Source organism: Sapajus apella, unplaced genomic scaffold (assembly GCF_009761245.1).
Source record: "Sapajus apella isolate SASKATOON/1434 unplaced genomic scaffold, GSC_monkey_1.0 scaffold20, whole genome shotgun sequence".
Classification (NCBI taxonomy): domain Eukaryota; kingdom Metazoa; phylum Chordata; class Mammalia; order Primates; family Cebidae; genus Sapajus; species Sapajus apella.
The window spans coordinates 17510558-17536098 of NW_022436960.1; the positions used below are offsets into that span (position 1 = coordinate 17510558).

General features: G+C 41.7%; 1 protein-coding gene across 3 annotated transcripts in view; it reads right to left on the reverse strand.

The window, feature by feature from the left end:
- FLRT2 (fibronectin leucine rich transmembrane protein 2) overlaps positions 1-14906 on the reverse strand; it is a 101588-nt gene extending 86682 nt beyond the window's left edge. The window contains exon 1 of one of the 3 annotated variants that reach the window (XM_032287702.1): positions 12996-14906. The gene's annotated coding sequence lies outside the window, so the exon portion shown is untranslated. Of the gene's footprint in view, positions 1-9584; positions 9668-10308; positions 10391-12995 lie in introns of those variants that run through there. The other 2 variants (XM_032287703.1, XM_032287701.1) reach the window with 2 other exon arrangements.
- Between the last annotated feature and the right edge of the window lie 10635 nt (positions 14907-25541).

Sequence of the window (25541 nt, forward strand, 5' to 3'; positions counted from 1 at the left end):
ATTAACTCTGGAGACACCAAGAACAGTACAATGGTTTAGGGGATGTTGATGGTGGGCAGAAATATACAGGAGACTGCCGCTACCAAGAGGGAAGCCAGCCCTGATATCTGCCCTCTCTGAAGGTACTTTTCTAGAAGACAGGCTTAAATTGAGCAGTATTTTCTATGTGGCAAAACACACAGAAAAACGCTCAGAAACACATAAGTAACTATAACTCAGAGAACTATAAAAGCCACTGATTCTCCAGGTCAGAAAACAATTCTAAAAACTTTCTAGCTCAGTGATTTCCAATAATGGGAGCTTTCAAGAATTCACATTCCCAGGTTTCATCTCAGATTCATTACAGAATCTGCACCAAAACAGGATTCACCTTAGTTTTCACGATTCACACGCTGAGTACAGCAAAGACCATGAGAAGATTTTAATAAATTCTAAACATATATGGCTTAAGGTGTTGATGGTTACAGGAAGTTGGACTTTAGGTTCTTATTCTTGGCCCAGGAATCTGTGTTTCTAACCAGCTCCTTCAGTTAGTTCAAGCAGATAGGTCAAGTTTAGAAAAGAGTCACTACAGGCCAACCTATTAGATTTCTCTGTGAGGAGGGACGAAGTCTTGTCTGAAAGAGTGTCCCAAGGGCCTCGCACAGAACTTAGCATGGTGCCTGGCACACAGTGAGGACTTAGTCTTTGTCAAATCCTCAGTTACAGGCTTGTGACTCAAATGGATGTCTGCGTGGCATTCCTTCAGGAGTCGGAGATTATTAGAATTCAGTTTGAAATTCCGTGGCTGTCAGCACCATTGGACTTGTTCTTTACCCATCTGAGCACAAAAATACTTTTTAAAACCATTTCCCAAAGAATTTTAATCTCTCTTACATTTCCTAAAGTAGCAAAACAAGGTCTTTTTGTTTTATGTTGGGTTGAATGTTGGTTCAGAAGCTACTTACTAAGATGTTAACAGCTTACAAAATATACTCTAGTGCCTGCTTCTCTCAGGTCCAGTTTGATTAATTATATGTATATATTACATTATATATTATGTGATCTTAACAGAAAAAGCCTATGTTTCCTAGCTTGGAGGTCTGGGGCATGTTTAACATCTTGTTAAATACAGCTTTCCTACATCCATAAATTTACGGATTCATAGTGTTGAAAAAAACAGGAGCAAATCTCAAATGTTGAGCGGAACACAGAAATTATACTATACATACATGCAATTATAATGATAAATGAAAAAAACCCCAGTACCATGTATTTTTTACCAGAACATCTGAGCACTGCTATTTGTTCAGAAGTATCTGCAGCAGAAATCGTAAGAAGTTCCTTTACTTACTTGAAAATTATCTTCTCAAAGAAATAGTTCCACACTCAACTAATAGCCCAAGAGTATCATTCTGATGCTAACGTCCACAGCAAGGTATAATCATTCTACGAGAATAGAATAAGCCCTTAAGCAAGCATAACAATAATTTACATGTTAATCTTCTACAATAAAATATTTTCATGGCTCTGCTAAGAGTCATGTATAAAGTGAATTGTGTGAGACAAGTTTTTAAAATTCATTTTGATAAAAATCTCTGTACTGTGGCAAAGACATAATAACCACAGCTCACTGAGCTCAGTGTCATAATCTAGACATGGGACTTCTTAGAAGCTGCAGGCACTGGTCATTGGTAGAAGGATACATGGCTGTAAGGTAGAAGACATGGGGGTGATTATAAACCTCTTAATTGCCTCAAAGGCTATGCTTTCAATGAACAAATAAAGTCCAACTTAGGCAGGATTCCCCAAACTGAGACAGGTCAACTGAGGACCGAGCTGATTCTTCAAACTGAGACAGGTCAGTAGAAGGTAAGGGTAACACAATGAAATCATTATCATTTTGGAGACAGAAGGACCTACCTGCAGTAAGCATTCATTAGGCCTCTACTATGTGCCAGAACAGGTAGACATTTTAAATAATTATCTCAATCCTCAGATGAATAGCTCTAGTCTTTTCCTCCATTTTCTCCTTGAGAAGTCAATAAAAGGCATTTAAAAATTTGGCCAAGTTTACAAAATTAACAAGTCACGGAACTAGCATTAGAGCCCAAGACTGTCCATCTCCAAATGAAGAGTACTTTTCACTAACACTATGCATTTCTGGCACACACAGTGTTGACTGCATTCTCTTCAATCTTGTATAAAACTGCAATGCAATTAGGTTTTGTGTCTGCCTTTCTGCTCACCAGCCTGGCTGACCTCAAGTGGAGGGATCATGCCTTACCTACTTTTGGCCTGTCCCTTCTTACTCTACGCCTGGTACACGGTTAGTGCCAAAAATCGTTTCCTGAATGAATGAACAAGTTTTCGTCACCATTTGGTGAGGCCTCCACAAGAATATCTCCTTCATGAAGATCAGGCCAGTCATACCTAAATATTTTTCTAATTGTATTTTGTAGCTTTTCTTCATTTACAGTTTCCCTAAGACCTATCTGGAAAAGAAAATCACCAATTAAGAATTACTTGGGTTATATCATTATTTCTCCCACATTAAGGACCTATGGGCTAAGCTGGCACCACCTAGCTTCAGGGTGTAACAGTACTTCCTCCCCATAGTACATAAGACTTATACTTGTTGGCGCATTTCACAGATATAAACACATACTAATTCCCCACATATATACCTACAGATGCTTCTCATTTTATTAGTAGACCTCTTCAAAGTACTAGTAAATATTTTCTTCTTTCAAATATTATATCATTCAGCACTGCCAGTACAAAAAGTATTTAGATTAATTTTGCCAAACTATGCAAGTAATTTTTCATGTTAAAATAGAGTTCTGTGGCCACATACTTTATAATACACTGCTAAAATTCTAATCAACTTTAAAAAAAACTAAAAAAGTGAGTGTCAGAACTCTGACAATAGCAAATCAGAGATTGAAAACAATGTTGTTGGATATGGACTTCATAACTCAAATCACTGAAAGAAATATTCATTTTGGCCAAGAATCAGGATCCAACCACATATTTTATAAATATAGATTTCACAAAGGCATGTGTTTTCTGAAGTCTTCAACTATGCAACACAAAACCAATTAAGAATTAACCTTTACCAAGGCCTAAATGTAAACGATTCAGCAAAATGAAATAAACATGCTCAGTCTTGGAACATTTAAAATTAAGTGTCTCAGATTTGACAATAGTAAAAACAGAAATGAACAAAACATGCAGAAATGTACTGCAAAGAACTGTTTCACAGGGCTTAATGACACTAACAACAGCAAAATAAGGCCAAGCTTTGGAATATATGTTGGTTTCATAATAAATCGTCTTTCTATTCACTGGGAATGGGTTGAGAAGGTTTGCCAAACTACTAAAAAGACTCTTTGCACTAGCCTGCCTTATTTTGCAAAAGAGAATTTTTAAAAAATCACTGTTTCTATTGGTATGTGTTTGCAAAAGGTAACGTGGATGGCTTAAGTGTAAACCCAACCAAAAAGAGAAACAACTTCATTTCAGGAAACACTTATGATATTTTTTTCCCCAAAAGAATCCTCAAAATTCTATTTCCAAATCAAGCCAAGCTGTCAAAGGAAAAGTTTGATGCTCGAACTCAACTCGCCCTAATTATCCTTTATCCTTAAAATGGATACTTCCATCAAATGGCGCAAACCCAGAAAAGGAGATAATCTATCATTAACTGAATGGAAGAAATGATGCAGCAGCCACCAGACACTGTACTGGTTAGACGATATCCCTTGAGCCCGTAAGAGCGAAAGCTCTGGAAGGCAGGACTCTGTCTTGGTTACCATCTTATTTATACAAAACCTAGTCTATCACAGCACAAGACAGGCATGCAGTGATAAATGTTATCAATTTGAATAATGCCTCTTTATGGGAATATAACACTGTATTGTTATCAAGGTATTTTCACGCACATTAATCTTATGTGACCTCTCAACAACTCTGTTGAACTCTGTAGAGAGGAAATTAAGTCTCCAGGAGATTAAGTAATTCATTCAAGGTTGAATGTAGAAAGAAGTATGTTGACATGAGAATGCAGGTTTTCTTTTCCCCCAAAGCAATCTCATTTATTGCTCACTCCCCACCACAGTTAAAGTGCCAAATACCTACATCATAGGATTATACTCATTCAGAACAGGCAAACTTGAAGTCCAATCTAATGCTGAAGAGTGAAATGCTATTATTTTAAGTCTAAATATTTGGAGGCTTACGATTTTTTTAACTGTTCTAACAAAAACAAACAAAACAAACAAATCTCATCATTTTGGGTGGTTGCATAAAGAATGGAACTTCTCAACCGTATCTGCAGAATTCTGCATCTATATAATCAAATGTAAAATGCTCAGACTTAATAGCCCTTAACTTCTTTGTGGCTCCAGTTATCCAATCAGAAGTGAGGCAGGCAGGATTTTTCTGTATCAATTCAGAGGCAGTTGTGAGAAATAAATGAAATCCTGGATGTGAGAACTTGAAAATGTAAGGGCCAGGAGTGATGAGGGTGGGTATAAATGTGTTTTCAAAATCAATCTTAAAAAGAGCTCCCTGGAACCTCTATGGTCCATATGCACCCAAACTATTCCTCTAACCTCTGACCTCCACTTTGTCTAGTAGATACGAGGAATATTACAATTTATTGCATTATTTCCTTTGTCTAAGTACTTGAGTACAATTTTGGGAGCAAACTGGGAGCGGAAACTATTCGATGCTGGATTCTGATGAAAGTGACACGTAGAGGCAGCTGGGGCTAGAGTGACGCCAGCATGTGAACTTATTTCAGGACTGATATGCATCTAATGTTTTCCATTCAGCCATATGACCTCTGTTGACTTCAATGGATAGTATATTTGTGAACCAATTTTAGGAGCTGCTGTTCTTTTGCTTCCTGCTGAAGGTGGTTTCAATTGTTCTGAGGCCTAATATCATCTATAAACTTTGGGACCTGATATTTTTTCAGTGGGTTTAAATCCAAAAGCCCTCAGGGTTCTTAAAGGATTCAGATGGAAGATTCTTTTTTCTGTGTCTTGAAAGCTCTAATAAAGAGAACTGAAATGTAACAATATGACCTGTGAACCGAAGGGAACAGAAGACCTTTTTCCAAGTTTCTTGCACATTCCCTTAAAAGCAACCTGGGAACAAAGTAGGGGAAGAAACTGCTCGGTTCTAATGAGCATCTAATGATTAGCATTAGCTCCAGAGATTTATTTTGCGAATGCTTCAAAAATGGCTGAGGTCTTTAACCATTAAACTTCCAGAAAAAGTATGTCCTTATTAAGTATTAGTAGAATAACTGACCAGCATTTGAGAATCATGAACGTGCCCTTTTGACTTCCCCAATTACATAAAGATATTTTTTCTGAACTTCCCTTATTAACAGATCCGTATGTAACAACGACACTGCTTTGTTTGGGCAATTCAAGACACATGGCACTGCACACTTTGGCAGAAACACATCCTACATTAAATTAAGTTAGAGGTGGTATTTGAAAAATAAATAAATAACGAAGTTCCAATTCACTGCAAATGGTACAGGAGGCCAGTAAGTGGGAAGCTTGCAAGAAAAGGACTTCTTTTAGAAAGATATTTTACAGGACTTTTTCTGCATCATTAACTCTTCTGGAATCTTGAACATAACATGATGAATTTCCCTGAAAAAGTAGCTACTGTTTAATTTTGAATCACTTCAAAGAGCCACAGTCGAAGGAATCAAAGAAAACCAAAAAGACCAGTAGATGTGAAATTCGCCAAGGAAGAAAAAAAGAAAAAACATGAAGGTTCTAACAGATTTTGACCATGTACTCAAAATACCACTGATTATTTTACTAATACAGTGTTTTACTGTTCCATGAGGCTGAAATAAGTCTCTGTATTCATCAGAACACAGGATATTTTTATTACAATATTTGTTTCATAGCCTTTAAAAATGGAACATACTTAAAACCTTGAAAAGAATCTCTGTCTTAAAATGGTTCTTGAGGGGTATGTGTGTGTGTGTGTATGTATGCTTTATTATAAACAGATACTTAATTGGAGGTCCCTTATTACTGAAAAAAGTAAAAGCATACTGATACTTCACTCGGGACATGGAGTTTTAAAAGAAAGATATAATTGCACAAAAACAATCTGGAGAGTAGAAAAGGTAAGAAAGTTGGCTGAAGTACCATAGTGATTGTTTAACTTAAATAACAATAATAGCTAGTCTTAAAAAAGTCTTTTGTGTAAAAATTGCCCAAGGGAAAAGAAAGAAAACCTCCTAAAAATTCCATATCCCCAAACACCACTAGATCAAAAACCATCTGGAAAATGTCAGATAATGGTATCCACCCACCTAAGAAATTCAGTAAACTTTGTCTTCAATTAGCATTTAAAATAATCGACTAAAATCAAAATTTCTATTTGAAAACCCTCACAAGACAAACCTGGGTTAGGAATCCAATTTTTAAAGTCTCCTTAAAAGGACCATCTGTTTATAAGTACTCTTCTCACACTCTTTGATCTGTCCCATAAGTTCAGAGTAGAAGCACAGCTGAATTTAAAGACATATACACACAGCTACCATGAAGTCTAGTTACCACATACATATTCTGAGCTGGTCTCAAGTTTCCCTTGTTATGTAAGCACTTAGGAGCAATAAAATTTCACTTACATTCAGCAGCATTGTGAATCCCAAAACAATAGTCAGCCTGACTGTACAATCCCTTCATTGGCAGTGGATAGCTCGGGTGTTTTATTGATGTTGAGCACATTGTCAATGCTATATGGAATAACCATTTAGTTGCCTCTCTATTAGCCCATAACATTTTTATTACTGTAATTAAATGTCATTATCCATATTGAACACCATATTAGAAAAATCAAATCAGGTAAACTGAAATATCCAGAAAGAACTACAGAGCTGTTGAGATTCACCCCCAGCACCCCCTACATCATCTGCAGACTCGGATGATAAGGGAAAAAAAAAACAATGAGTATTCACTTCTCACAGATAGAGGTCACTAATGGACTGAATTTGAATCACTGTGGCAGAAACCACAAAGTTATTAGGGTAATCTAGTGAAAAAGGAGCTTGAATTGAAATTAAATATATCAAAAGATGATTATCCAGAAAAGTCTGACCTGAATACAAATATTACATCACCTTGACCTTTTTTGAATCTTCCAAACAGAGAGCAAACCCAAAAGCCGCCGGGCACACTTGCTGTTTTTTAACTTCAGAGGCTTCAGATCGCAGAAGCAGGAATTCTTCCATGTAAAGTACAAAGCTCAAAAGTCAAACTAGATCAGATGTTCACACTGGGTCTCTACAGAATAAAGCTCCTGGACTTGTACATACTTGAGCCTTTCTTGAAACCACAGCTTCAAAATGGGAAAATAAAAAGTTGCTCTAGGGAGATATGTCTAAATCCTAAATCAAACTCTCCGGCAGGCCAGAATATAAATGTAACGGGCATCAGAGAAGGTTCAAATTAGATCCAGCCGGTCAAAGTCAAACTCGGATACGATCACATCATCTGAAGCCTAGCATACAGGAAAAGCCAGGACTGCTTTGGGGACTCCAGGGTAGCCCAGCATGGTGTCATTTGGGAATCTACTTTCTTCTGCTAAAAGCATCCTCTGGAATTTCTAAAACTGCAGTGAAACTACTGAAGTGTTAAGACTTGGGCTTAAAAAAAAAAAAAAAAACCAGCATTCCTTCCATGTTAGGTTTGTAATAGGTTCTGCCACAGTACAGCTAGCCCAATTCTTTTTTACAATTTCTTGTATCTACTGGCAGAGACACGGAATAATGTTTGAAATTTCATCTTCCAACCTCCTCCAGTCAAAGATATTTGCAACTCGACATGACAGTATGGTGTTGCACTGTATTCGGTGATTATCAAACATCCTTAAATGGTTTAACCCTATCCTGTTTCAGGCTTTCAAGGAGGGGGCAATAACGCTGAAGTAATAACGCTGTGGAGAAAGAAGCAACTTTTCATGGTATGCATATTACCCACAGATTGATTCTCTGCTAATATGGTGGCTGGTGGCTTTCCCATCATAGGTAGCTGGCCCATGTTGTTCAGTAATGAAAATAAATAAGAATCTAGTCCTAAAACGTCAAATACTGACCTAAAATTTTACATTCACACTGCAACAGCCTAATAGATCCCTGGTCAAACAGCAATCTGCATTCTATTTACCTCAAAAATGTTTGGGGGGGCTTTCTCATTGGATATTTAGTAAGGTCACACCGGTTAAGCCTACAGATTATATCGGTCTGATATAGAAGCCAGCCTTCGTATTAGCTTTTGGCTGTGAGAAGTGAGACATAATAAATTTAGCAATAAGCCTGTGAGCGAGTGGACATGCTCCAAAGCGCCCTGAAACCCAGTGTGATTAAGGAGCCTCCCAGCTGAGTGGGGAGCAATAGCTCCCATTTAGAAGAGGCTTTGCATAGCAAATACAACATGTAAAGAAATCTAATCAGCACCTTGCACTCTTGCGAGAGCTACACGGATTTGTGCCTTGCACTTGGTTAGCTAACTGTAAGCTGTACAAGAGATTCCCTTACTAAAATTAATCAACAGCTCTTCAAGGCTGATTCCCATTCACAAGAGAAGACAGGATGAGTTTCCAGGTGAATAAATAACGATCATAATAAAGGTAGTAGCGGCAAAGGCTGAGAGCTGCTTTGAAACTCAAAACTCAGTTAGGGGAAAGGGGGCGTCGGGGAGTTGGGGCTGGAATCTTTTTGCTTTTGGAGTGAGCTGCAGCTATTTTCTTAGCTTAAGTAATGCTGCTGTTCGGGAAACGTGACCGTCTTCTCTCCGCGGCCCCCGCCTCAATGAACACACTCGGCCACTCACTACCCTGGGACGATTGCGCGTCAGGCCACCGAGAAAAATTCCGCCTCTCTGCAACACCACCAACCCCCTCCCCCAAACACACGCACACACACACACACACACACACACACACACACGGACAATCGTGGCAAATTCATATCACCAACAGCTAACAACGTTTCACCTCATCCCTCAATGAAAATGTAACTTCTAAAGTTCCTATTTAGAGACGCCAGAAGCTGAAGGGAGTGAAGGAGGACTCCAGGGATGTCCAAAAAGGAAAGGACATTTTTTCCTCTTTGCTTGCAGCTTTTTTCACCCCTGAAATTTGCTGTCCAGCTAAACGAAGCAGGCGAGTAGGGAATGGGCTCAAATCATTTTTTAAAAATTCTAAACAGGGGTAAGAGTGTGAACGCGGGGGCGGTGCGGTAAGTGAACGCCATGAACCATTTCTCTGGACTGAAGAATACTAAAAGCCCCTGAATTCACATTCCAAATTTCCAAAGAGCTACAAGATGTGGCACCAGCTGGGACCGAGGGTTTTCATCCACTCCGGGGGGAATGCGCCTGTCCGTACAGCTGCCCCTCTAACGTGACTAGAGATCTGCCAGCGCTCGGTGCCCATCCCCGGGACCTTGAACTTCGCCTCCCTCTTACTTTCCGACAGACGCGCGAGGGCAGGAAAGGCTCTGGGAAGAAGCAGGAGCCCAGCCGCCCGGCATGGGAGGAGAGGGTCGGGGCGCGCTTTACCTGCAAAGGTTCTCGAGGTCTCCTTCCAGCCCTGGTGGTAATCCCGCTCAGCGCCGCGCCCTCCCCCAGATCCAAACTTTTGCTGGGTCTTCCGGGTGGCGGCAGCGGCGACGGCGGCGGCTGCTGGAGCCGAGCCCTATCGCCCGCAGCGTCGAGGCGCGGGGGTGCGGAGGCCGGAGCCTCAGAGCGGCGCGCGCCTCCCCGCAGCGGGCCGGCGCCGGGGCGCCCAGCTGGCCTCGCTCGCTCTCGCCTACGTCGCCTACGGAGCTGCGGCATCGTCTTCCCCCGTCCTCCGCCACCTCCGCCTCCAGGGTTCGGGCATGCGACTTTCTCTCGGCTCCGGCCGCCGCGGCCCCCGCCTTCTCTCCTCCTCCGCCTCCCCCTCCGCTGCGCCGAGCCAACGAACCCCGAAAGAAGTACGGCGAGTGGGGAAGGCGACGGAAGGCGGCCCCGCGGCGCCGGAGCTCCTCGGATTTGGAGGATCCCGGGACTCGGCGTGAGAGCTAGGCGGGCGCTCCTCCGACGCGTGAGTGAGGAGAGCGCGGAGCCCGGCGTGCGGCGCTGCGCGGGGGCGGGCGCGGGGCTCGCTCCAAGTGCTGCGCCCGCCCGGCGTGGGTCTGGAGGCTGCTCCGACCACACTGCTGCCTCAATCCGACGCGGCCGGGCTAATGTAGGCGCCGCGGCCCCCACCCCCACCCCTCCTGACACCCCCGGAGATGTTTACAGTAATGAATTCGCGGGATCGCCTCCGCAGCTCCCGCGCTCCTCCTCTCCCTCCGTCCCTCGCGCTCTGGCGCGCTCGGCTTCTAGAGCCCTCTTTCTCTCCCTCCCTCATTCCCTCCCTCTCTCCCGGAGTCCCTCCCACTTTTCTGGTTTAAAGAATGCTTGGGAGGCGCGGCTGCTACCCAGCGATTTCCAAGAGGCGAAGTCAGACTTGGCTTTTAACCCTGTCCTCTCTGAAAAGAGTTGCAGAGCGCCGGACTAACAGGGCAGATGCCACCCTGACCTTCTCTCTCTCTCCACCTGGCACAGGCCGTCCCTACCACCAGCCCTTAGGGATAATGCCACCATCTGAACCCTGAAAGGCGCTTTTCCCCATGCCTGCTTAATGTTGTACTGCCAAGCCGTAGGATCTATGACTTAGACACTGAGAAATGATGGAAACTTGAGATTAGAGGGTAAAATCTAGCAAACCTCTCAACCAAAATGGCGTTATTTCAAATGCAGGCAACCTTGGTGATGTGCTCCCCACTCCTCACCCCATCACTAGTTCCCTCATCCTGGACCTTCTTAAATGACTTTAACTGGGGGAATAATCCAGAATTTAATAGGATTATTTTAAACACTCCCACTTTCCTCCTTCACCCTGGCTGCTTCTGGCAAAAGTGCTGTTAAATTTCCCCATAGACTGCAGCAGACAACCAGAGATTCAGCCTAAAAATTAGGAAACAGTCTTGACAGCTAAGCAGCCTGATTTGTGTACAAGCAACGTTCCACTTCGCAATCTCTTTCCAAAGATTAAAGTGTAATGTAAAAAAACAAACAAAAACAGGTGCACGTCTCTTTTTCGGGAGGAAGAGATGCTTTTGGTTTTCTCGTCTCATTTCATGCTGCTCCTCCTGCCTCCAGTAAGTTGCTGTCATGTTATAACAAGTCCGGTGAGGCTCAATCTGAACAGAAGAGGGAGAACGAGCCCGCGCCAAGAGCTACGCCGAGACGCGCCGTCTGTGGGGCCACGCGAGATGCAACCCGAGAGTTTTAAACTAGCCCAGGACCAACCCCCCCAAGGGATCCACTCAGCTCTCGCCGAAGAAGAGTTGAACTGGGGCGTTGGCCGCCACTGGCAGAAGATGATTTCCGGACGCGCCCCAGGCGCAACCGCGCTCCTCGTCCTCAGTTCAAAGCCTGAGTAACTTGGCACTACTTCCCCAATTGTTTTTTATTTCCTTCGCATCCCTGTTGTGTCTACCACCTTCACGTATCTGAGAGCCTAAATCATGTTAAGAAGACTTGGAGAAACGCCCGATTTGCCTCCGAAGCCACGCAAGGATCCACCCAGACGCACGCCCGCGCGGAGACGCACGCTGGCACACGCGCTCACACACGCGCGCACACTACCCGGTTGGCGCGTGCGGGTCGCTGTTCCTGTTGCATTATGCAAAGGTGACTAGGAAAGCGCGTAGACTTACATTCCGTCTTCTCCCCACACTGTGTGACACAACCCGGGGAGGAGGGGGCGCGGCTAGGGGCGCTAATCGGGAGGGAATAGATAGTGAGTGCCATCTTGCTGGGAGGTTCCAGGAGCAAAGCGCCAACGACGACAGTAGCGGTGGCCTCAGCTCCACCAGTAACTGCTGATGGCCGGAGCCCCACACGCTATAGGAGTTTCCCGGGTGTCAAGTGTGGATCCAGCCCGTCCCAGTCACCCTGTTCCCCATATGACTTCCTTTCCCTGGGGCTTCCTTTCCCTGACCTCAACTTGCAACCTTGATCTTGGGCTTGATTACAAATGAGAAAAGACCACGCTGGCGCTCAAAGTGCGGGGACCAGCCCCTTAGCGGTCAGCGCGGCGGAGGGATCTTTCCAGGAGTAGACTGAGCGCCGAAGCTGGTGCAGAGACTCGGTGGCAGCTGGCTCCAGCCACCCTCGCTGGCTCCTTGCCCCTGCATTCAGCGCCTGGGGGCGTTATTCGCCCTCTCCCTGCGTCCCACGCCCGCGGCTCCAGGGAACTCGATCCCGATTCCGCCGCCTGTGCTCCCCGAGTCTTCGCCACCTCCGCAGACGCTCTAGAAAGGCGCGACGGCCCCAGCTCAGTGCCCGCCAGCCCGAAGAGGACAAGCAGGGCTGGAAGGGACTTGGTTTGGAAAAACCATCCCCCTACCTCCTAACTGGAAGGAAAAGGAATTAGTATCCACCGCATCTGTTTAACTACTAATCGATCCCAGATTACGAGCCGGTAGCAGGCTGGTGTCTTTAGATACAACCGCTTGATAATAACGCTGGTGACATTAACAACAGCTTGTGGAGGGGAGAGGATTGTTACTCGTGAAAGTTGAGAGATTCGATCGGGGAAGTAAGAGGCTGAACTCTGGCAAGGTTAGGGGCTCTGGGAACCTCAATTTAGCATCGATGAATCTACAAGGCAAGCAAATTTGCGTTTTGACCCGGAACTCAGTTATGAAGCTCCTTACAGGAGGTGAACTCGACCAACAAACAGCTCTCTCTAAAGTCCAGAGAGAGCTAAGCTGCCTATTTTCTCTCCAGGTGAAAGACAAAGCCTAGAACACCCCACTTAAAATGATCACCCCCGCTGTTTCAAAAAAAAATCCCCCAAAGAGACAGCGTGGTGCCAGCTTAGCAGCAGCTCGGCAGGTTGCTGGAAACTTCACCTGGCACCGCAGCCCCTTTTACCTGATGGCTGCGTCTTCTCCTCGCAGTGGGCTCATCCGAATCCGACAGGGTCGGGGAGGTGGAAAGGGAAGACGCTGGCGCGGCAGCAGCTGGGCTCCCGGGGCATGGTATTGTTTTAGGGGTCACCGCCGAGGTCCCTCCTGCCCATCGTTGAGAACTGCCACCCTGGTCCCGAGGCTCGGTGGACACGGCGGCGGCAGCGGAGGTGCCGCCTCGCCACTGCTGGGCACCCGGGACGGAGGAGCAGAGGTGCACCTCGGAAGGGAGTAGCGCAGCGCCTTGGCGCGGAGATTTGTGGGCACTAATGTTATCTCCAGTGCCCGTTCCTCCGCGGTGACAATGGATAATGCCAAACGCGCAAGTGACCGCGACAGGTTTCGAACGTACAACTAACTACTAGGTACCGAGCCTGAGACAGTGTGCTGCTTTTCCCCTCCCCCTCCTCTCCCTCCTACCAGGGAGGGAACTAACTTAACCCTGTGTGCGCCTGACGCTCCCTAGAGAAGCAAGGATCGACCAGGAAACCGCAGGCGGTTGCTCCCGGGGGCGAGAGCTTTGTTCACGTGCGTTTCCAGTGGGTGTGTTGCTGTCTAGGGGCACTCGCGTGGCAAGACGCCCGTGGCTGGCTTCCAGCGCCAAGACTCAAGGATGGGAAGGAGCCCTAGCGTTTCATCCGGACCAGACCCAGCCCTCAGAGTCTATTTTTTGCCACCAGTTACCGGATTTGTTGAAGTTGCCAGCGAACTTGGTTTTATTCCTTTACTTTTCTGCTCTCTGCCCCCCTCCACACACCCCCGACCCTGTATTATTTCCTGTCCTAGCTGCACTTTGAAGATTCAGAACTCTTCGATGGTTCTAGCTATAGATTTTATTTTAACTGTGTTCCTTGTGCAAGACGAGTTGTGGAGGGCGCCCACCCACCCATGCCAAGTGTAAATGAAACCGCAAGGAAAGCCGCCTCCAACTCACCCATCCAGTGTCCGAGTAAGCCTAATGACACACACTCACAGAACTCAGACGAAGACACCGGAAGATGGGGATGCGGAGGATGGAGTTTGATGTGTGAATGGGAAATGGTGAGAGAGGGGAGAGCGCGCGCGCAAGACAGCGCGAGCCTGAGCCTTCGAATGGAATAAACGGGAAACACACACAAGAATGACGATGCAAAAATGTATCTAAGTCCCAACATTGACAGCAGCAGGTCAGCTTTAAGCGCCTACATTTTGATCCGCCAAATTTCCCAGCTCTTTTTTGGAGGCAGTCGCATAGAGAATGCAGAAGACTCTGCATTGGCCGCCCAGATGCTTTGCATTTTGTAAACAGCTTTGACTAAGTACTCTGGACTTCCAAGAAGTTAACTGGAGTGGAAGCGAGTCATATCGTGGACGCGGAAGGGAAGCTTAGACAAGAAGAAACTGTCAGCAGAGCACCTATGCTGTCACCGTCACACCCAAATGAGCCAGGACGTCGCTCAGAGCGCAAACTCAGATCCACACACGGACATCTTCAACCGAATCCTTCTTCTGTCTCTATTCCGGACTAAGGAAAGAAAGAAAGAAATACGGAGCCTTTACAGAGCATTCAGAGGGCAGACACATAGATCTTGCTGAAATTGAATTATTTAAAAACAGAGAAAGTGTGTCTTCCCATCAGAGAGGTATTATAATTTCTCTCAGCAATATACCCAAGTCTACATCCGTTTCAAATGCCTTTCTGAGCGCTGCCAGCCCCACGAGAGGCTGTGGGAGTGCTGCTTCCAGCTCTCCCTGTGCAGAACTCCGTTGTAAATCCTTCTGAGCTGCCAAGGTGGCAGCAGAGCATAGGGATAGCTCCTCAAGCTCCAGCATCAACAAGGAAGATCACGTTTTAGGACAAATACTCATCTACCTGCGTTTAAACATCCATTTTCGTATGTAAGTGTACACAAGTGTCCGCAGGAGATTCTTCCTTTGAAAGCTGGATCCAAGAAAGCAGCATAATTATTTCATCTTTAAGAACACCCTTTAGAAAAGGCAAAGCAGGACCTCTCAAGCAACAAAGGTTTTGCTTTCTGATTTATGCTGCTAGAAAATGAATGAGATCGAAAATGGGGGAGGGCTTGTTGCAGATGTACAGAAAATTTATATTTTTTAAATATTGCTGTTTCTAAACTATGAGCAAACCGCATTATGAGTGTGTGCCACCTATTCAAAGCTATTGGTGCAGCTCTTGTAATCAGGACAAGGAAAATTAATTAAGAAAAAAATACCACACTGAAGTACAAGCAGAATCATTGTAACAAATTTCTTATGCTCATGACCTATGAGTCAGCTTTAGACACGTGTGATGATGGGGCCAGTGGAAGCAAAAGAATTGGAAATGTGGTTCAGGGATTCCAAAGAGCAATAATTTTACAGACTAACAAAGCTGTAATAATTAGGTTACTTTATTTTTATTAGGAAATTCTCTGATACGTAAGAGAAACAGGTGAAAGAAAAAAGCAAATCTGCGAGCTTCAAAAAGCAGAACGTCAGCTCACTATTCTTAAGATTTCAGTCCTCAATAGTTTTCCTTTCACTTGAAATTTGATTGTCATTTCAAATTCTTTATTCCCCCACCCCCATGCTTCTTACATCATTCACCATCGATACACATATGTACATCGGTCTGTCTTTACTAATACTTTGTGAAAGTAAAAATAACACAGTATAATAAGATCATAATTTAAGTTCCGTTTTGATCAACTCTGAGCAGCCTCTTCATTTATAAAATGGACATTAAAAAAATCCCTGTTCTGCCAACCTGCTAACATTGTCCCACCATGAGTCAGCATATGTGAAAGTGCTCTAGAAACTGGGCTTGCTGTTATTGTTAATGATATTATCATTACATCACAGCATATCAGCCTTCAAAATATTGACCAATAATATGAGTGCAAACATTGTCAGTTTCCCCTAATGTTATCATCGTACATTACCTTAGAACATTTATCAAAACTAAGAAACCAGGATTGCTACATTGCTATTAACTAAAACTTAAACTCCATTCATATTTCATGAGTTTTTCTACTCAGTCTTTTTCCTGTTTGAGAATCTTGTCTAGGATAGCACATTACCTTTAAACATCCCATCTCCCGTGCTCTGTATAGTTTTTCAGTCTTTTCTTGTTTTGTATTACCCTGACGGTTCTGAGAAGTGATAGGTATTTTGTAGAATATCTGTCACTTTGGGATCATCTAAAGTTTTCTCATGATTAGACTCCAGTTATAGTTCTTGGTAAAATGTATCAGAGGTGGAATGCCTTACTGGTCACATCATGTCAGCTGACACATATCGGCATGATGTCACTGATGACATTAACATTCTCCAAGATATTTCATACCAGGTTTTTCTATTGTAAAATTATTTGTCCTTTCAATATTCCGTTCTTTGAAAGTGAGTCACTAAATCTGGCCCACCTTCATGAATTTATAATTTTTTTTTTTTGAGATGGAGTTTTGCTCTTGTCACCCAGGCTGGAGTGCAATAGCGGGATCTTGGCTCACTGCAACCCCCACCTCCTGGATTCAAGTGATTCTCCTGCCTCAGCCTCCAGAATAGCTATGATTACAGGCATGTGCCACCATGCCTGGCTAATTTTTTGTATTTTTAATAGAGATGGAGTTTCTCCATGCTGGTCAGGCTGGTCTCAATCTCCAGACCTCAGGTGATCCGCCTGCCTTAGACTCCCAAAGTTCTGGAATTACAGGTGTGAGCCACCGCGCGCGCCCGGCCTGAATTTAGAGTTTTTAAATGAGCAAAATACAACTTGTAAACATTTCAAATATCAAATTTACTCAGGAATAATCTCCCACAAAATTTTTCCTATATTCAATTTAGGGAAATCCTCTCGTATTTCCTTAGGAAAATACTTGCTCAACAATCTCCTCTCGCTACCTATTTTGAAACCATTTTCAATTAATCTGTGTTTTACAATTGCCAATCCCAGTCATTCTCCAAATCTTCTTAAAGATTTTTTTTAATGCTCCCTTTTTTTCTAGTCCCATTGCCACATTTCTGGATGGTTCAAAATACCAAAATCTCTATGAGAAGATAATATCCATTACATCCTAACCTTCTCTCTTACATTTTTCAATCATTATGATATTCATTTTATTCTCCCTTAAAGTTATATTAGCAATCTACATGTTTAATCTCTTGATTATATCTTATCGACTCAAAGAATTAGGTTGTTTTCACTGTTCTATTCTCTTAGTGTCCAGTATAGTACTCTCACCTGGTTGATGCTCAAAGCATGGTTGTTCAGTGCACAAATGAGCTCCGCTATTAGGTAGACAGCATCTTTTTCTCCAAGATGTGGACCAGTCTAAGGAAATCTATGCCTACCACACCATGGAGAAGTGGCTTTTCTTTTCTCTCATGAATATAAAATACTCAGCCTGGCCGGGCGAGGTGGCTCATGCCTGTAATCCCAGTAGTTTGGGAGGCCGAGGTGAGTGAATTACCTGAGGTCAGGACATTGAGACCAGCCTGGCCAGTATTGTGAAACCCTGTTTCTACTAAAAATTAAAAAAAAAAAAAGAAAAATTAGCCAGTCATGGTGGCCCTTGCCCATAATCCCAGATATTCAGGAGGCTGAGGCAAGAGAATCATTTGAACTCAGGAGGTGGAGGTTGCAGTGAGCCAAGATAGCACCATTACACTCCAGCCTGAGCAACAAGAGCGAGACTCCATCTTAAAATAAATAAATAAATAAAATAATATATGCTATCCTTTTGTGAGTGTGACTTGATTCACGTGAATCCGTGACACTGAAATACAAACCCTTCTGATTTTGGAACACCACTCTACAGTAATGGCTCATCCACTTATCCAACAGACATCTGTAGAAAACACATCTGCAGCAGGACCTTGATGAATAGATTTAGTTTCAGTCCCTATCTGTCAAACCTCGAAATGTAGAGGAGACCATAGAAAAATCATTATCCTCTCTTTAGGGAAATATAACAATTTAGATATGTGCAAAGTACTTTTGTGCCACTGAAACAGGTTCTCTCTAGAGAGAAGCCTTCATTCAAATGATGATGAGGCTTTTTTGACAATGTACTGATTTTACCAGGGACTTTGTGGCATCATTTTATGTCCAGCTTTCTGCATACAGTAGCCCCAGCTACTGGAGTCCCCAGTCTCATGGAAAGTCTTTTGGACCAAGAATTGGAACATCAGTGTGGAAGTAATTGCTTGAATAGCCATTTCCTCAAGCCTTGGTTTCTTTGCCTTTCTGAACAGGTTACATGATGATTACGCGTGAACAAAAACAGAAGGTACATACTGGCAGGAAACAAAAGCATGTTAAACCGTGGAGATTTCCTCTTACATAAACCTGCCATTTGTTAAGCAGTTGCTCTCTGTTCCACAGGGAAGCTGGCAAAAACTAGATGCAAACATTCTCCAACTGTACTGGGAGGAATAAGGGAAGGTAACACCTTTTGAAAGAGGGCATACAAAGAGATAAAAGATCTACCTAGGGACTTATTCCAACCTAGATGCTACCATTGTAGAAAATGTTGCTGAGTCTACTTATATCCAGCTATAGTTCTTATAAAGAGGGCTGTGATGTTTTAATCTTGGAAAACACACTAGATAAAACATAGATAGGAGATTCTGAATTAAAATTCATATGTACTTTCTCTCACTATCAACGTGCTAGAAAAATACAATTGCCTTCTTGGGAAGGACAAAGAAAATTTTTGAGTCCTTCTTTTTTTTAAAAAAAAAAAAGGAAAAAAATGAAAAACAATGAATATCCGCACTCAAACTTTATGCAGTTACAAAGAGCTCTGGGCTTGGTCTTGGAAGATCTTACTTCATGTCTGTGTCTTATCAGGGAAATCACATAATTGCTCTGAGCCTCCACATCCCTTCTATCAAATAAGAAAACTGTAATGAAGAGCATCATTTAGGGTAGGTATGAAAAGATCAAGTAAAATGAGGTGTTTCAAAGCTCAAAATAAGAATAAGCTGTCGTAATTTATATAATTAATGTGTTTTACAGAACACTATTTAATGTAAGTTAGTCCATCTAACCTTAAGCTACTTCATGGAGTTTTCATTTTGTTGCTACTTTCTGCTTTGCTGGAAGCAACCTTGTTCTATGTGACCTCTGAGAGCTTCTAAGATACAGAGCTGCTTAGTCCCTGCGCGGTTACTCTGTAGTGCCTTCAGGTACCACCATTTGCTATCCTAGAAATAAACTTGACCTACCTGAGAAATAAACTTCCTCAAACCAGAGAATTCTGAGCTTTTCTTTTCACTATATATGTTATTTAAAAATTCATATAAATTGCTTAGCCAATTTTTTTTCACCCTTCTTTTTCTTAGCTAATAGAGGTAACTGTACAGTTTTTCAAGTGGTTCTTTTATTTTTCTTTTTAATTTTATCTTTGAATTATTTTAATGTTTGAGTTTTCTGGATTTAGTCATCTCATTTACTTACCTGGTTGGAACACTTAGATTTCATGTTTCCTTTTTCTCTACATAAAACATCTTCGAAAAATAAAATTAACACTAAAGCTTGATAATAAAATTAAACAGTTCCTCACAAATAGTGTCTGTTTCTCTGTCTCCGTCTTACGTTTGAAACTTTCCATTAGTACAATATTTTATAAATACGCTGGACCATCATTTACCGTGAATAGAAATGAGTTTATTAGTATTAGATTTTTGCGTTTTATTAATATTCTAGGGAAAGGAGTTAAATTCTTCCTAAACACGGAAGAGCTATCCTGGACCAACTGCCTGCTTTGTAGGTTGACAAAGGCCTAGGGGCTCTTTTCTATGATAAAGAGCTGGATTTTGAAAGTCCTTCTTCTTTCCCCGGTGTTTTGAAGAGACATCTGTCTAGTCAATCCCAAGCACAATATCAAATCACAGAAAAGTCAGCATTGTTCAGTTTCTGAATTATTTATTTATTTTTCCTTCTAGTAATTCTGCTGCATTTGCATGTTTATATCCTGGGATTCCTTCTTCCTTTTCCTTTAATGCCTTATAAATAATATAGTGTTAGATTAAAGCTCAGCAGATACAAAAACATGGATTATAGATCAGGGTTGATAGAAAGTCAAGCAATGACATTAAAATGTCTCTTTGTGGAGGCTTTATCCCTCAGAGCATTTCTCAATGAATTCTTTTACATGAGAGCCTTCCACCCCACACCCACCAAGACATGCTATTACGAGTGAAGTGTCAGCTCCTTAGCCAAGGTCAGAGTGAGGCAGCTAGTAGTGAATGCTAGGTCTCCAGAAACTTGCCCAGAGTTGAGCTCAGTGCCCTATTGTGCATCTTTTTCTCTCATCAGCAAGAAAATTTGTTCTTGTCAACCAAAGGTACTTTCAAAACTTTCAAACTATCTCTGAACTAAAAGCCAGATTCCCTAAAAAGACAATGTCTTCTTCACAGGTCTGTTTTAAGCAGGGGCTTTAAAAATCATAGAAGTAAGGCTGTAGTAGCTAAAGGGGCCTCGGCATCATTAAAGAAATGCAAACCAAAACCACAATGAGACACTACTCATACGCATTAGGAAGGCTATAATAAGAAAAACAACAACAAGACTTGGCAAGAAAGTAGAGAAATCGAACCCCTCAATCATTCCTGATAGGAATGTCAAATAGTGCAGCCATTTTGAAAAAAAGTTTGACGTGATGGTTTCTTTAAAAGTTAAAACATAAATTTACCATATGATCTGGCAATTCCACTCTTAGGTGTCTACCCAAGAGAAATGAAATTATGTTCACATGAATACTTTCACATGAATGTTCCTAGTAGCATTATTTATAATAGTTAAAAATTAGAAACTACCTAAACACCCTTCAGCTGGTGGAGAGATAGACAAAATGTGGCATATCCATATAATGGAATATTTTTTGGCAAAAAAAAGGAACTAATTCTGGATATAGCCATAACATAGAAGCTCAAAAACATTTATGTTGGACGAAAGAAGATGTATGCAAGAGACCACATATTGTATGATATAATTTCTAGATATCTACAGAAAAGTCAAAACTATGGAGATAGAAATCAGATTATTGGTTGTCAGAGGGGTGGGATTTGGGGTAGAGAAGAGGGAATAGGGGTTAACAGTAAATGTACATGTGGGATCATAATGCCGTGTTGAAAAAGTTCTAAAATTGATTCATGATGATGGATGCATAACTTGGTAAATTTACTAAGAAAAGGCCTGGCACAGTGGCTCACACCTATAATCCCAGCACTTTGGGACGCCAAGATGGGTGGATCACCTGAAGTCAGGAGTTTGAGACCAGCCTCGCCTACATGGTGAAACCCTGTCACTACTGAAAATACAAAAATCAGCTAGGCCTGGTAACACATGCTTGTAATCCCAGCTACTTGGGCGGCTGAGGGAGGAGAATCACTTGAGCCCAGGAGGTGGAGGTTACAGTGAGCCGAGATTGTGCCATTACACTCCAACCTGGGTGACAGACCAAGATTCCATCTAAAAAAAAAAAAATTACTAAGATATATATTGAACTATACACACAAAAATGCCAACTTTCATGATATGCAAAATATATCTAAATAAAATTGTTTTTTAAAAAGCTGGAATGGAAGATGTGAATACCTGCAAATATTTAATCTTGGTAAAATTATTGTTAGATCCTCATACATCATCAATAAATAGGACTTGATTTATCTTAGAGGTTAAATAAAGAATATGAAATGTATCAGAAATAGTAAACAAATATGCAAGTCTAAACAATTTTTCCTGTGGTTCCCTAACTTTCCAAAACAGTAGGTAATTTCCAATCTGATTAAATGCACTTTTGTGATCTGTAAAATTGAGAAATAAAATAACTAAAATACAAAGTGACATATCCCTTTTATTCTATTTTCTTTTAAAAAAAAGTTAACATTTTAAAAAGTTTATGAATCACCTAGAGCAAACAAATTTTCTGTATTTGTATTAAGTTCTCTGCTCATCAGTCTCCTCTGCCAAAAGATTCTTCTATTTTTACAACCCGTGGTATGTTTGTTCACTATGGCCCAAGTTAACATAATTGTTTATTAATAAAAATCTTTCATAATGCAGTTAAGAAGTATTTTAACATATTCACAGAATGGTTTAATTCCTTCAGATATTCATCAATCATGTGTTTTTTACTCTGTCCAGTTAGGGCAATATAAACACCATTTTGTGAGGATGTCAAATTTTTCTTTTTTTCTGGCAAAACAAGAAAGCATAAGACAGATGGGTTAAGAAGAAAGTCAGACACAGTATCAGTTGCCAAAGGGGGGAAAACAAATAAAGACAATATCCTGTCCATCAAGAAACTCAGATAAAGGCTCTTTCTTCTCTCAAATGATGACAGCTCCAGCGCTGTGAGCAACCAGAAAATAAATAAGCACAACCACCAAAAGTGTTTCTCCACAGTTTCCACTGTAATATCTGGAACAGACAAACATGTCATTTTACTGGGAAGATTACCCAAGGAAAAAAAAGTACTAAAATATAAAAGGAAAAAGGAAGAAAACTGCATAAGGCCATATCATATCTATTACATCTGGGTAGACAGACGGTTAGGGTATCATGCTTTTCTGGGTGCAACTGATGAAAATGTCCAGGAAGAATAATCCACATCCCTTTCAACTATATAAAGGAATCCAAAGCACCCATGTGTGACTCTGACATGAGAACCTTCAGGACAATGGACATAGTTGCTCTCAGTTGAAAACAGACCCTGGTTGGTATTCCAGGTTTATTTTTTTCCAAAAGAAGTTTGGTAAAATTGAGTCTGTATGCTCTTTTATGGCCTTTTTACAGGCAGGAAGATCTTGTTTGTCAGGTCTCAGGAAACTGTTGATAGAATGAAGGAGATTAGCATGGTGACTGGATCTACTGAACCTGTGAGCCATCCATCACCCATTTACAACGGTATCCCGAATGGAAGAGAGATGAGGGTGAGCACATTAATGAGGTGTGAATTTGAATGGATGGAAAAACACAACTGTGAAGGTTTTGAGATCAACTTCTTGAGTTGACACAATGGAAAATATTTTATTGTCGATACAAATTACCTTATTTAAAAAAAAATTCTTTACATTACTCAGACTTTAGGAAAAGAATAGAAAGTAGAATCAAAGATACTGAGAAAATTTGCTAATTGCCTACGTTCTTTTGCTAATGTCTTACAGGGTGTGTTTAAGTATAATAGCATGTTGCAGCCTATTTGGAATAGAATCAGGCTGAGTTTTAGTGTCAAATACGTTTCAAACTAACAAGCTGGGTGTTTAGGAAAGTCACTTAATCTCCTTATGCCCCAGATGTCTCATCTGTCACAGGTGATAATAATTTCTGGCAAACATGCTTTACACCGTTTTGTAAGTATAGGATAAAATGATAAATGCAAAATCATTTAAGGGAAAAACATTTCCCAAAGCAAAGGTGCCATTCTTATTAAAAAATGAGAATGGCTCCTCTTTAACCCCTAAGTTTACTTGAGGATAAAAGCCAAGGTAACTCCTTTAGGAAATGATTAGGTTCTGGTTTACATTTCTTATGTTACAGGGGTGATAAAGGCTGATCTTTAGACATGACAAGTACAAAGTCCTATGCTTGTGCTGGGTTTGAAGAGGCTCATTAATCATGCTCCATTGTGTTACAGGTTCTGTAAACACTGCAAAAGCATAAAGTACAGCCCTTTTCTTAGTGACATCTTTCCAGCCTAACTCCAGGAAGCCTTTGAGATTTCTTTAAATGACTGGATTTCATTTCAGTCATTAGTTAACCCTGCCTAGTGGGTGACTATGAATCCCACCAGGCAGAAGTAAGGGGATATGTATTCAAACAGTTCAAACATGGCTTGTCCCCGTCACATAACCATTAAGAACAGTAGGAGGGCTTTCCTTTCTTGGGGTAAGTCAAGTCGTTTATGTGAATCAGATAATATTCCACATTTATTTGCATTTGGAAACCATTGCTATAAAGTTATAGTTAGAAAAGAATGTCGACAAACCTTTCTACAGATATTTTAAGATTAAAAGGCAAGTGTTATTTCTACATGATTCATAAATTCTATTGGCAAGCCTTTTATGTAGGAAGAGGGTACTTTGAGACAAGCAAGAGCCAGGCCACCTTTGGGACTAAAGGTCTGGGTACATTCTTTATTCACTAGGACTCATTTACACAGGGTTCCTTTTTAAATTTTGGTTACACTTTGCTTTCCAAACCCTCTAAGATTCTTTCATTTGTAAATGTTTCGTTTTTATTTATTTATTTATTTATTTTGAGACGGAGTTCCCTTCTGTCACCCAGGTTGGAGTGCAGTGGTGCAATCTTAGCTCACTGCAACTCCTGCCTCCTGGGTTCGAACAATTCTCATGCCTCAGCCTCCCTGAGTAGCTGGGATTACAGGTGCCCACCACCATGCCTGGCTGATTTTTGTATCTTTGGTAGAGACAAGGTTTTTGGTAGAGACGGGATTTTGACCAGACTAGTTGTGAACTACTGACCTCAGGTGATCCTCCCACCTCGACTTCCTAAAGTGCTGGGATTAAAGCCGTGAGCCACTGCACCCAGCCAAATGTTTTGTTATTTATTTTCTGATATTTTATTTATGTTATCCTTCCTAGAAATATTTCAAAGTGCATCCATTAGTTGGAGATAGTTTTGTTTTGTTGTTAGTTATACAAACAAAGATTCCAACAGGATTAATGCTAACAAGACCATTTAAATAATTGTGTGGGTGAAATTTGTAAAGAACATATAAATGAACACTTTAATATAATTAATTTTACAATATTTTTGAAGAAGAATATATTCAGTCCCAATTTCCAAGTTGTTTTGGGAGGGCCGGATATACTAAGCTGAATTAAAACATTAATTTCCGGGCTGCTTATCTTGCCTGTGAAAGCCTCCGTTCATTTTACTCCAGGTAAACTGATGGCTATGGTGGTTAGAGATTGGCCTAATGAGGCAAGGGGAGTTAATGTGATAGGCAAGGTATCATCCTTCCATTTAAGTAACATGGAAAACTTCAGGCCAGGGGCCGGTGACTCACGCCTGTAAACCCAGCACTTTGAGAGGCTTCAGCAGGCAGATCACTTGAGATCAGGAGTTCAACATCAGCCTGACCAATATGGTGAAATCCCTGTCTTTACTAAAATACACAAATTAGCTGCACACAGTGGCTCACACCTGTAATCCCAGCTACTCAGGAAGCTGAGGCAAAAGAATCGCTTGAGCCCAGGAGTCGGAGGTTGCAGTGAGCTGAGATTACACCATTGCACTCCAGCATGGGCAACAGAATGAGATACTGTTTCAAAAAAAAAAAAAAAAAAAAAAGAAGAAGAAAAATTCATATGTCTCACAGGATGATATTGATATATGTGGAAAAGACATACAGCTGGACCTGAGACAATTCATTACCATGTGTGGATAAACTAGTCAAGATATAGGATATGCTGGCAATGGGTCACCATCAGTAAAATGTGTTTATGGAAAATAAAACGTATATCTCCTATGCCTACACCTGCAAACTTCTTCAGATTCATC